Genomic DNA, 12824 nt, shown 5'->3' on the forward strand with positions numbered 1-12824 from the left:
TTTCCTCTCTGGAAACTGACTAGGTATGGATGTAATAGTTAGACAGTTGGTGGCCTGTCTGCTTGATCTGTTTGTTTCTCTGTCTTCTTGTAACTTCTGCTTGTGACCTCTGTATACTCTGAAGTTAGGGGTGCTGATTTTTCCCCATTAACTAGGCAAATGATATATTTGATTGATTAAAGCAAGATTGCTAACCCCTTTTGAGTTGCTTTCCTTTAGAAAAGCAGATCTAAGAACCACCTGTGTTGGCAGCCACCCTGGAGATGCTGGGATGCTTGCTGCTATAGTTCTTGTCCCAAAGACTGGGGTCTTTGGGTGTATCAAACACTAGGTTACTATGGTCATTTATTCTTGTGTCTTGTGTACCTAATCTATTCCATTGATCCACTACTTTATTTCTTTGCCAGTATCAGATACTTTTGATAATTACTTCTTTCTAATATAGTTTGAGATCTGGTATTACTAGGTCACCTACCCTTGTATTTTTTCCCCCATTTATTCCCTTGACATTCTTGACCTTTTGTTCCTCCAGATGAATTTTGTTATTTTTTTCTAGATCTATAAAATATGTTTTGGGTAGTTTTATTGGTCTGACACCAAATAAGAAAATTAATTTAGGTAGAATTGTCATTTTTATTATATTGTCTCTAGTAATTGATATTTTTCCAATGGTTTATATCTGACTTTATTTGTGTGAAAAGTGTTTTGGTGTTCATATAGATCCTGAGTTTGTCTTGGTAGGTAGACTCCCAAGTATTTTATGTTGTTTATAGTTATTTTAAATGGATTTCTTCTTTCTATCTCTTGCTTCTTGGTTTTGTTAGTCACATAAAGAAATGATGATTTATTTGGATTTATCTTATATCCTGCAACTTTGCTGAATTTCAAGTAATTTTTTTATTTTAAGTAATATTGTTAATTATTTCAAATAGTTTTTACTTGATTCCCTAGGATTCTCTAACTACATCATCATATCATTTGCAAAAAGTGATAGTTTTGTTTCCTCATTGCCTATTCTAATTCTCTCAATTTATTTTTCTTCTCTTATTGCTATAGCTAATATATCTAGTATCACATTGAATAACAGTGGTGATAAAGAACATCTTTGCTTCACCCCTTATCTTACTGGGCAGACTTCTAGTACATCCTCATTACAGATTAATGCTTGATGATAGTTTTAGATAGATAACTACTTATCATTTTAAGGAATGCTATCTCTATTGTTGTGCTCTCTAATGTTTTTAATAGGAATGGATACTGCATTTTGTCAAAAGCTTTTTCAGTGTCTATTGAGATACTAATATGGTTTCTGTTGGTTGTATTATAGATAAGGTCAATTATGTTTATAGTTTTCCTAATACAGAAGCAACCCTGTATTCCTGGCATAGATCCCACCTGGTCATATTGTATAATCCTTGTAATTGTATTGCTGTAATGGCTTGTTAGTATTGTGTTCAAAATTTTTGCATTGGTATTCATTAGGGAAATTGGTCTATAATTTTCTTTTTCTGCTTTAACTCTTCCTGGTTTAGGTATCAGCACCATATTTGTGTCATAAAAGGAGTTTGTTAGTATTCCTTCTTCACCTACTTTTTCAAATAGTTTATATAGTATTAGAACTAATTGTTCTTTAAATGTTTGGTAGAATTCACTTGTGAACTGATCTGGTTTTGGGAGTTTTTCTTAGGGAGTTCATTAATAGTTTGTTCAATTTCTTTTTCTGAAATGGGATTATGTAGGTATTCTATAACCTGATCTGTTAATCTAGGTAATTTATATTTTCATAAATATTCATTGATTTTTGCTCAAATTGTCAGGTTTATTGGCATATAATTCAGTAAAATATTTCCTAATAGTTGCCTTAATTTTTTTCTTCATTAGTGGTGATTCTACCCGTTTTGCTTTTGATACTGGATATTGGTTTTCTTCTTTCTTTTTTTTTTTTTTATCAAATTAACCAGCGGTTTGTCTACCTCATTGGCTTCCTCAGCCCTCCATGAAACCAGCTTCTAGTTTTATTTATTAGCTCATTTTTTTTAACTTCCATATTTATTAATCTCACCTTTGATTCTCCGGATTTCCAATGTGGTGCTCATATGGGGATTTTTAATTTGTACCTTTTCTAGTTTTTTTTAGTTGCATGCCTAATTCATTGATATGCTCTTTCTCTGTTTTGTTTATGTAAGAATTTAGAGAAATAAAATTTCACATAAGTACTGCTTTGGCTGTATCCCACAAATTTTGACATTTTTTTCTTATTATTGTAATTTTCTTTAATGAAATTATTGATTGTTTCTATTATTTGTTCTTTAACCCACTTATTCTTTTTTTTAAATAATTTGTGTAGTATTAGTACTAATTGTTCTTTAAAAGTTGGATAGAATTCTTCTGTGAATCCATCTGGACCAGGAATTTTGTTTTTGTTTTCCCCCTTTGATAATTCCTTTATAGCTAGTTTTATTTCCATTTCTGAGATATCTATTTGGTTAGTTTGGGTACTTTCTATTTTCTTTCTTTCTTTCTTTTTTTCATTTTTCAAATGCCCTATTAACTTCTGATTTACATCATTCATTTCCACCAGATTTTGAGTTACACATTTTCTCCCCATTTTTCCCCTACCCACCACCCCAAGATAGCAGTCCCACAGGATATCCCCTCCTCCAATCTGCTCTCTCCCATATCTTCTCTCATACCCCCTTTGAGTTTTCTAACCCACTTATTCTTTAGCATTAAATTATTTAGTTTCCAATATTTTAAAATCTATCTTTCCATTGCCCATTCAACAAACGTTGAATGTAATTTGTAGTGCATTATGACCTGAAAAGAATATATTCAATATTTATGCCTTTCTACATTTGATTTTGATGTTTTTATGCCTTAATACATGGCCAATTTTTGTATAGGTGCCATGTGCTGCAGAGAAAAGGTATATTCCTCTCCCCCCCCCCGCCCCCTCATTTTGGCTATGGTACCTTTTAGTTATCTTCCTTATCTCTTTTAATTAGGTCTATTTTGCTTTTGCTTTGTCTGAGATCAGGATTGCTACCCCTGCTTTTTTCACTTCAGCTGAAGCGTGATAGATTTTGTTCCAGTACCTTACCTTCACTCTGTGTGTATTGTCATCATAACTTTCTATGGTCAGATTCTTTTTTTGGTGGTGGTTGTTTTTCGCTCATCTTTGTTGACCTTTTTCTGTTCTTTTAAATTTGAGACTTGCTCTGCCCTGCACCCCCACCTCCCCCAAGAGACACTGTCTCAGACTTCACTTTGTCAGGTCTTCAGGCCCTGGCTGTTTACCTGGTGCTGCACTGATGTTGCCCTGAGTCTCATGGGGAATACTTGTGTCTGGTGCTGTGCTAAGAGAGTGTGCTGGTATGGGGGAGGTATCATGTCTGGCACTACCACAGGCTCTAGGGGTCTGACAGCTACCTGGTGGTAAGCCAGGGTTCTAGTGATAGTGTCTGGCTTGTGCTGAGGCCAGTGGGGTGTTTCTGCATTTCCCCAGGGCTACACTGAAGCACATGGCAATCTGGCTGCTGGTGGTTGTCTGTCTCAGGCTATGCTCAAACATGTTGTAGTCTGGGCTCTGGTGTCTGTCTGTTCCCATGGCTGTGCTGAGGCATGTGGACACTCCTCCTGTTTAATGTTTGCCTGCTCCACCATGCTGGAGCATAGGATATCCTACTGGTTTGCTGAGGTGGGGCTTGCTGCTGGCGTGCTGGGATGCTTCCTGTCCTAGACTGCACTCACCTTCTACCCAAGTGAGACAGGCCTTTACTGTTGATCTTCTAAGTTTCTTGGGCTAAAGAATTGTTTCACCAATCTTTTTGCTGGTTCTGCTTCCAGGATTTGTTTTGGGGCACTATTTTATGATTATTTGGTGGAGAATATGGGAGAGTTATGGTGATTTACTGTTTACTCCACCATCTTGGCTCCTGGAAGTCTTTGTTTTCCAAAACCTTCTTAAAGTGCATCTAATGCCCACAGATTCACAGTTAGAAGGGTGGATAAATTGCATAATTGATAATGATAATAACAGCAATAACCCCTACTTTCTATGGGTTGTTGTAAGGATCAAATGGGATAACATTTGTAAAGCCCTTAGCACACTGACTGGCACATAGTAAGTGCTTAATAAATGTCAGTTCTTAATATTACTACCACTGCTTATGACCTAAGTACTTTATGTTAGTGAACTCAAAGCTTAAATGTGTGAATGAGAGAGTGGGCTGGTGCAAATGCCAGAGGTTTCTTAGTATGGCTGTGAGTCAATGTCTTTGGTGTTGTGAGAGATAAGTGATTAAAGGGAAAGTGACTAATACGATCCTTGGAGTATCAGAAAATTGAGTGTAAGTTGGTGGGTTTTCAGAGCAGACGAAAATGTCCACTGATGTCCTGGGGCTGATTCTTCATTGTAGCTTAGCAAATATTAGCTGTGGTGATTAATTGTTACAGATGTTGAATAATTGGCTGGTGATATCTAAACCTCCAAATAGCTGGATGAGAATTTAATTGTGTGACTCAGGGAAAAACCAAAAGACACCAAATGTGAGTGTATGGAAGAGGAGAGAGAGTATGTTCCGATAACAAAAAGGAAGGAACATTGGATTGGAAACTCAATAGATAAGACTCTTTACTTCTCTGGCCTTCAGTTTTTTCTAATAGAAAATGATTGAACAGATTATATGACCTCTAAAGTTCTTCCTAGCTCTAAATGTATGATATTCTTCCCTTGGTTTGAGTTCCAATACCAACCAATCAATCAATCAAACATGCATTTATGGAGCTCTTGCTACGTGGCAGGCACTGTTGCAGGCAATAGTGATACAAAGACAAGAATTAACCATTCTCTGTCCTGAAGGAGTTTCTGTTCTTTTGGAGGAAACAATATGTGATTTTGGACTGAAGTAATAGGGCCAGACATTCCAGGCATAGGGAGGTGACAGTCCCACTGCCCTAATAAGGTCTCATGGGTACAATTGTGATTAAGAAGGACATTGATTCACTGTAGAGTATCCAGAGGATGAAGAAAAGGGGAAGATGGCAAAGAAGAGGGGAAGGATGAATTAATGCTCAAGGGTGAGGACCTTACCACCTCAAGTCCACATGTGGCCCTCTAGGTCCTCAAATATGGCCCTTTGGCTGAACCCAAACTTCACAGAAGAAATCCCCTTAATAAAAGGGCCACACTTGAGGACCTAGAGGACTACTTGTGGCCTCAAGGACAGAAGTTTCCCACCTCTGGTAGATGAAAGAAAACTCAGTGGGAATATAATAACTTTTCAAAAGGGACAACTGTCATGAAAAGGAGAGATTAATCTTACCCTGTTCTTTCCTGGAGGGCACAATGAAGACCAATGGGCATGGGGGAGGATGGCAAAAAAAAGCAAATTTTAGCTTGATATTAGGAAAAATTTCCTAACAATGACTAAAATTTCAATTACTCGGGGTGCCTTGAGAAGTGATAGATTCCTCGTTGTTGGTTGTATTGAAGGAGAGGCTGTACAACCATTTTTCAAATATATTAGGATATGTTGGCAATTTCTTTCATGTGTGGACTGGAATTCTATATCGATAAATACCAAACATTTGTGTTTAAATATTAGAAAATTGCTGGGGAAAGACATTAACAGTTGGAGGAGTTAGGAAAAACCTCTTGTAGTAGATGACCCTTGAGCTAAATTTTGAAAGAAGCTAGGAATTCCAAGCTTTGAATATTAAAAAGAATTGAATTCTAGGCATGGTAGAGTGCTTATAGGAAGGTATGGGTACAGAAGTTGTGTGAGAATCAGTATGGAGGCCAGTTTGGCAGGATTGTATATACTTAAAGGGGAGTAATATAGGACTCTTGGACATAGAGTCTGGAACCAAGATATATAACATGAGCTTTACATTCCTAGCCCCTCTTGGCTATGCACTCATGGTGGTAATGATCTCAAATGGTTCTAACGTGTATGTATGTAGCTTTCAAAGAATCTGATGGCATAGATCATATACAGACGATGCTCTAAACAGCGTCGATTGTACCCAGACTCCAGAGTACTGTGACAATCTGACTACACATACAAAAAGATATTCTGAAGGAGGGAGATGATTTTCCTGATTATCTTCACAAGGACCAGCAAAACACAAAGACATATCCACACAAAAATAGGTAGCCAGGGTGAATAGGGTTTGGCTGCAACTAACTGCAATTAGTTTTACATGTCTCTTTTCTTTGTTCATTTTCCACATGAACAGCAGCATGGTGCTGAGGAAAGAGAAAATAATAGCAGACATCTATATAGTATTTACTATGTGCCTTACCATTATTATCTCATGTGGTCCTCACAGCAACCCTGGGAGGTGGGTGCTATTTTTATGCCCATTTTTACAAGTGAGGAAATGAAGATTAAGTGACTTGCCCAGGGTCACACAGCTAGTAAGTGTCTAAGGCCAGGTTGAAATCAGGTTTTCTTCATGCCAAGACTAGGGCTCTATCCATTCCAGGACCTATCTGTTCACAGAGATTGTGGTTAGACTCGGAGGCAGAATCATAAGCATGACTTAGAGTGGGAAGGAGTCATAGAGGTCATCTATTCCAGTGATTGTTTGTTTTCAGTCATGTCCCACTCTTTGTGACCCCTTTTGGGGTTTTCTTGGCAAAGATACTGGAGTGGTTTGCCATTTTCTTCTCCAGCTCATTTTATAGATGAGGAAACTGAGGCAAACAGGGTTAAGTGATTTGCCCAAGGTCACATAGCTAGTAAGTGTCCGAGGCTGGATTTGAACTCAGGAAGATGAGTCTTTCTGACTCCAGGCCCAACACTCTATCAATGGCTCCACCTAGCTGTCCCATCTATTCCAGTCCCCTAGTTTTATAGGGAAGATTTGAGCTGAATCTTAGTGCTTGCACTTACTTGAATTTGAGATACGCGCAAGTCACTCTTTCCTTATTTACCAAATGGAGATCATAAAACTTGTGCCACCTACCTCACAGAGCTGTTGTTAAGAACCTTAAAGTTGCATAAGCCATGATGTGTGATATAAATGTATTACTGTTATAAATGTAAGGGTCATTTTTACCTATATTAGCACTAAATTTATTCTTGGTATCATAAAGCCATGGAGCGGGTAGATATGCCTTTGCACTTGCTTGTGCAATGATCCCATCTGGTTCACTACTGCCTTGGCAGCACGGGTACGGTACACTGTTTCCCCTGTGATGCTAATAGTAGGCCAATATGGAGAGAGGTGGTGTGATGAGGAGGAAGAGCACCAGGTTGGTGTGAGTTCACACCTGTGTTTGAATCATGGCTCTGCTCCACACTACCTTGGTGACTTGGGGAAAATTCTTTTCTTTTCTTTCCTGAGCCTCAATTTTCCTGTTTATAAATTGAAGGTGTTAGACTAGATGACCTCTAAAGTCCCTTCTGGTTTTAAACCAAGACAGTTTGGTGTGGTGGATAGGGTATTGGAATTGGAGTGAAGAAGTCTGGAGTTCAGATCTCACTTCAAATACTTCATTCCCTGTCTGACCCTAGAAAGTCAACTAACCTCTCTCGGTTCCCTTTTCCTCCTCTATAAATTGAGGATATTAGACTTGATGACCTTTAAGATGCCTTTCAGCTTTAATTCTGTGATCTAGGAGACTCATTCCTTCTCATTTGTAAAACAAAGATGACAAAATGCGCACAGTCTCATAAGGTTGTTTGTTGTATGAGTTATATGAGATAGAGTATTGTATTTGTAACCATAAAGTACTATAAAAATTCAAGCTATTATTAAACTCAAAAACTCTTTCATTCAATCCCCACCACCCCCACCTACCCATTTCAGTGCACCTTGGCCCATTTTAATATTCTAGGGGGAAATGAAGGTAAAATGCAGTTTAGAGTATTTTATAGGATCATAGATTTAAAGCTACAAGGGCCCTTAGAGGCCACTGAATCCAACCTACTTCTAAGAAAACTGGGGAACAGAGGGATAAAGTGATTGTTCACACAGCTAATAGGATAGGATTTAAACCCAGGTTTCTGGGCAGCTAGGTGGTATGGTGGGTAGAGTACTAGGCCTTGAATCAGGAAGACCTGAATTCAAATCTGGCCTCCGATACTTACTGTGTGACCCTGGGCAAGTCACTTAATTCTGTTTACCTCAGTTTCCTAATTGTTTAAAAGAGCTGGAAAAGGAAATGGCAAACCACTCTGGCATCTTTGCCAAGAAAACCCCAAATAGGGTCACCAAGAGTTGGTTAAGCCTGAAACAATGAAACAATAACTTCTTGATTCCGAGTTGAGCAGGCCTTCTTGCTGTCTGCTAGTCTTCTTCCTTTGTAACGATTACCAGTAATCTAACAAAAACAGCCATCCTGTGGGGCCGTGAGTTTACAACAGTAGTGCCAACAAAACGAGCAAAGTAATTACATAAAACTTGTGTATGTGTTTTATTTCCATTTTAAATTATGACTCAACCTGTTTCAGTTTTAGGAAAGAAAACAAACAAATTGGAGTGAATTCAGAGAACAATGAAAATGACTAGGAGGTGGTAAGAGACGACAGGAAAAGAAAGAAATGCTTAGCTTAGTGACTCAAAGGTGGATGTGTTATGTCTATCTACATATATACAAAGGATATTGTAAACAAGGAAGAGGGAGGAAATTATTTTATCACAATAAAGGGGGAAATCATGTATATGTTTGTAGAGGATGATACTAACACGCAAAATAGATGTCTAACTGCTGAGAAAACATACTGACCGAAACCTATAGATTATGTTGGTATAGAGGAAGAAAGAGCCAGATCTAGACGGCATGACTTCTTGTTGTGTGGGAAGGGGAGGTGGGTGAGAGGGAAGACTTGAAATATAGCACAGGAAACACTTGAGAATTAAAGGGATATCTGTCTGTTCTAATTGATCTATTCAGCTTACCTTCTGATTTTATGAGTTAATGTCCTCTCAGATAAAAACTCCTTGCAGATCAGATAAAGTTGTGTCAAATGATATACATTTTTGCATCACTGAAGTTATTGTCTACTTTGAAAACCCAATAATATCTAATATTACTGGAATCTCTTAGCTGACAACCTTAAATTTATTCTATGGAGAAAAATATTTTTTTAAATGCACCGGAAAGAGCCGTGAGATGAAAGATGGCAAACATTCAAGACAACCTTCAATTTGTGCTGTCTATCACCTTCTCACTTAAAAGGGGCCTTTGCACATCACCAAGTTATGTTACTACGCCCATAGAAACAGCTTTCATAAAACTTAACAGCAAACTGTAAGTGAAAACATCCTGATCTTACTTTAAATTTCCTCTTTAGAAAAGGAGATGGTTTAAACTGTCAAGGCTGAATGTATTTGGGCCACATTGAATCTGGTCTTTGAAAAGTTTAAAAGAAAATCTGAGGCCAGAAAAATGTTGAGGAGAAGCTTGTTTGAATAGTCCACTCCCCTACCCCCTCTACTCCCCCTCTCCTTATTTTTATTTAAAGGTATACCTAGAGTTGGGAGAATTCTTGGATTCACTTTGGTTTCTTTGAAAATTGCCATCTATTGAGTTGTCTTTCAAAGAATCAAATGTCTTGCATGACTGGCTTCTAAATTTAGAGAAGGTATTCATAACATACTGTGTGGATTCCTTTGGCACTCTGATGAAACCTATGGACTCCTCAGAATAATTTTTTAAATGAATAAAATAAAAAAAACATAGGATAACAAAGGAAATCAATTATATTGAAATACATTTATTAAAATGCTAAACAAGCAAAAATTCAAGAATCTCAGATTAAGAATCTTGATTTAGAGACAGCGAATGGTGAAATTCACATTTGTAAAATTTCATATGAGATTTTCCTGTAAGTGATGTAGGGGCAGAAGGGAGTAACTTGGTTCCTTGTGAATATTATGGAAATAGTGGTCTATGTGTATCTCATGCCAATGTAAATGCAGTAGTGACTTCAGAAGAAAATTACACTCTCGCTCTGTAGTAAGTCTATGTAACGTGCATAACAATAAATCATCTTTTTCCTCTTGCAGTGCACTGCAGTTTTAGGAAATCTGTCATAACGCAATACTTGGTTCTTTTCAAAAACAAGACTGAAATACACAGATACAAGATGAACAAAAAATGATGCTAGAAAAGAAAGCCTTTATTCAGTTCAGGAAAAAAAAATTGCAGCTAATCCCCCTCTTCCTCTCTCTTCCCTCTCCCTCCTCCTCTCTCATACATTTATATCTCTGTAGAGTCTATATATGTATTACAACAATATGGAGGCCAGGGGGTGGCTAGGTGGTGCAGTGAATAGAGCACTGGCTCAGAAGTCAGGAGGACCTGAGTTCAAACCCGGCCTCAGACACGTAACACACACACACACACACACACACACACAAAACTAGCCATGTGACCTTGGGCAAGCCACTTAACCCCAATTGCCCTACCTTTCCCCTCTAAAAAGCAATAATAATAATATGGAGGCCATGTAGAATGCCCAGCTAATGGTCATATAAATAAAAGGAGGATCCTTGACTTACCTTCCCATTCACTGTCAAAGGTGATTATTTGTTCTTTTAGCTCTGGAATGTCTTAAAGATTGCTTTCATTTCCCTGTTTAGCTTTTAGGAGAGGAAAGAGAGTGCTGGGCTCAGAATTGGTGCACCAATGTTTTAGATCAAGCCCTGCCATTTATTGACCTTGGCTGTCCCTATAATATATTATTCAGCTTCTTTATTTGTAAAATGGATATCATGATATTTATACCATCAACCTCAGAAGTTGGTTTCAAAATTTCAAAAGTAAGAGCTGAATATAACTTAGATTTCTTCCCTTGAAAACTTATTTCTTATATCTTGCAACCATATATTAATTGCAAAATGTCTTTTATTCATAAAAATTTAAGAGTTCCTTATGTATCTTGGAAATGGGATCTTTATTAGAGAAATTTGTGGCAAAGATTTTTTTTTCCTACTTTATTATTTCCCTTCTAATCTTAGCTGTATTGGATGTGTTTGTGAAAAATCTTCCAAATCGCCAATAATTAGAGATTTGCAAATGAAAGCAAGTCTGAGGTTCTACTTCACACTCAGATTGACAAATGTGCCCCCCCCCCCCGAAACAACAAATATCTTAAGGGCATTGTTGGTGAAGCTGTGCATTGTTCTAGCCATCTTAGAATAAAGGTTTGAAAATATTTTCCCAAAGTTACTATACTATATACCCTATAACTCAGTGATAACATCACTTGATATACCACAAAAAGTTCAAAGGAAGAGGAAAAGGATTAATACATAGAGAAACACTGATAGAAATGTTCCCCCTTCTCCCCAGTGGCAAAGAATTAGAATCTAAGAAGAAGGAGGGGTGGAGCCAAGATGGCAGTGTAGAAGCAAGAAAACTCCATATGCCCCCTCCATAACCACCTCAAATACCTAAAAAGAATGACTCTAAACAAACATTAGGGCTACAGAACCCACAAAGTGACAGAGAGATAAACTCCCACTGAAGGCAGCCTGGCAGGCCGACAGGCAGGGTACCTCACAACATGCTGGGAGCAGAGCCTAGCCCAGCCTGAGTCCATGATTTTAGCTTCAGGGTGGCCATGCCCAGCCCAGATTAGAGGAACTTGGGAGAGTGGATCGCCAGCAGCTGTGGCAGTTTCCAGAATTATCAACCCATAAATGCCAAAGACAAAGTGATAGTTCAGTGTGGACTTTGTGGGAACCAGAAGTGCGGTCCAGATTCAGCCCCTGGAGGGAGAATTGGTTGAGGCACAGTGGCCACTGCCGCATGGCTGCTTCAGAGCTCCTAGACTATTCTGAGAGGTAATCACTCTAGATTTAACCTGCTTGGATCTGGATTGCTGTCTAGGGTGAAGGTCCTGGGGTGCAGGACCAGTGTGCCAGAGCCAGTGGAGGCTTCAGAGAGGGCAGCCAATTCCGGCTGTTGAGAAAATTCCAGTGATCTGGGACAAAGCTCTCCTCTCTGGAAGCAGAGTTCTACTGTGGCAAAAAGCTCAAAAGTCAAGTAATTGAGTGGCAACATGAGCAAGCAAAGGAAGCAAAGTAAGCACAGCAATCCAACTTTGGACTCCTTTTTTGGGGACAAAAAGGATCAAAGCATGGAACAAGAAGAAGATAGAGAAGTCAGAACTCCTGCACCAAAAGCTTCCAAGAAAAATATGAGCTGGTTACAGGCCATAAAGGAGCTTAAGAAGGATTTTGAAAACAAAATAAGAGAAGTGGAGGAAAAATTGGGAAGAGAAATGAGAATGATGCAAGAAAATCATGAAATCAGTCAACAACCTGACTGAAGAAAATCACACCTTAAAAATAGACTAACTCAAATGGCAAAAGAGGCCCAAAAAGCCAATGAGGAGAAGAATGCCTTAAAAAGTTGAATTTGCCTGATGTAAAAAGAATCTCAAAAGCTCACTGAAGAGAATCATTCCTTCAGAATTAGATTGGAGCAAATGGCATCTAGTGACTTTATGAGAAATCAAGATACTATTAAACAGATCCAAATAAATGAAAAAATAGAAGGCAATGAGAAATATCTCATTGGAAAAACCACAGACCTAGAAAATAGATCCAGGAGAGGTGATTTAAAAATTATTGGACTACCTGAAAGCCATGATCAAAAAGAGAACCTAGAAATCATCCTTCAAGAAATTCTCAAGGAAAACTGCCCTGATGTTTTAGAACCAGAGAGCAAAATAGAGGTTGAAACAATCTACTGATCACCTCCTCAAAAAGATCCCAAAAAGAAAACTAGGAATATTGTAGCCAGGTTCTGGAGCTCCCAGATCAAGGAAAAAATATTACAAGCAGCCAAGAAAAAAACAATT

This window comes from Petaurus breviceps, unplaced genomic scaffold (assembly GCF_028583685.1).
Source record: "Petaurus breviceps papuanus isolate PSGF00001 unplaced genomic scaffold, PetGlider_PUasm1.0 174, whole genome shotgun sequence".
Taxonomy (NCBI): Eukaryota; Metazoa; Chordata; class Mammalia; order Diprotodontia; family Petauridae; genus Petaurus; species Petaurus breviceps.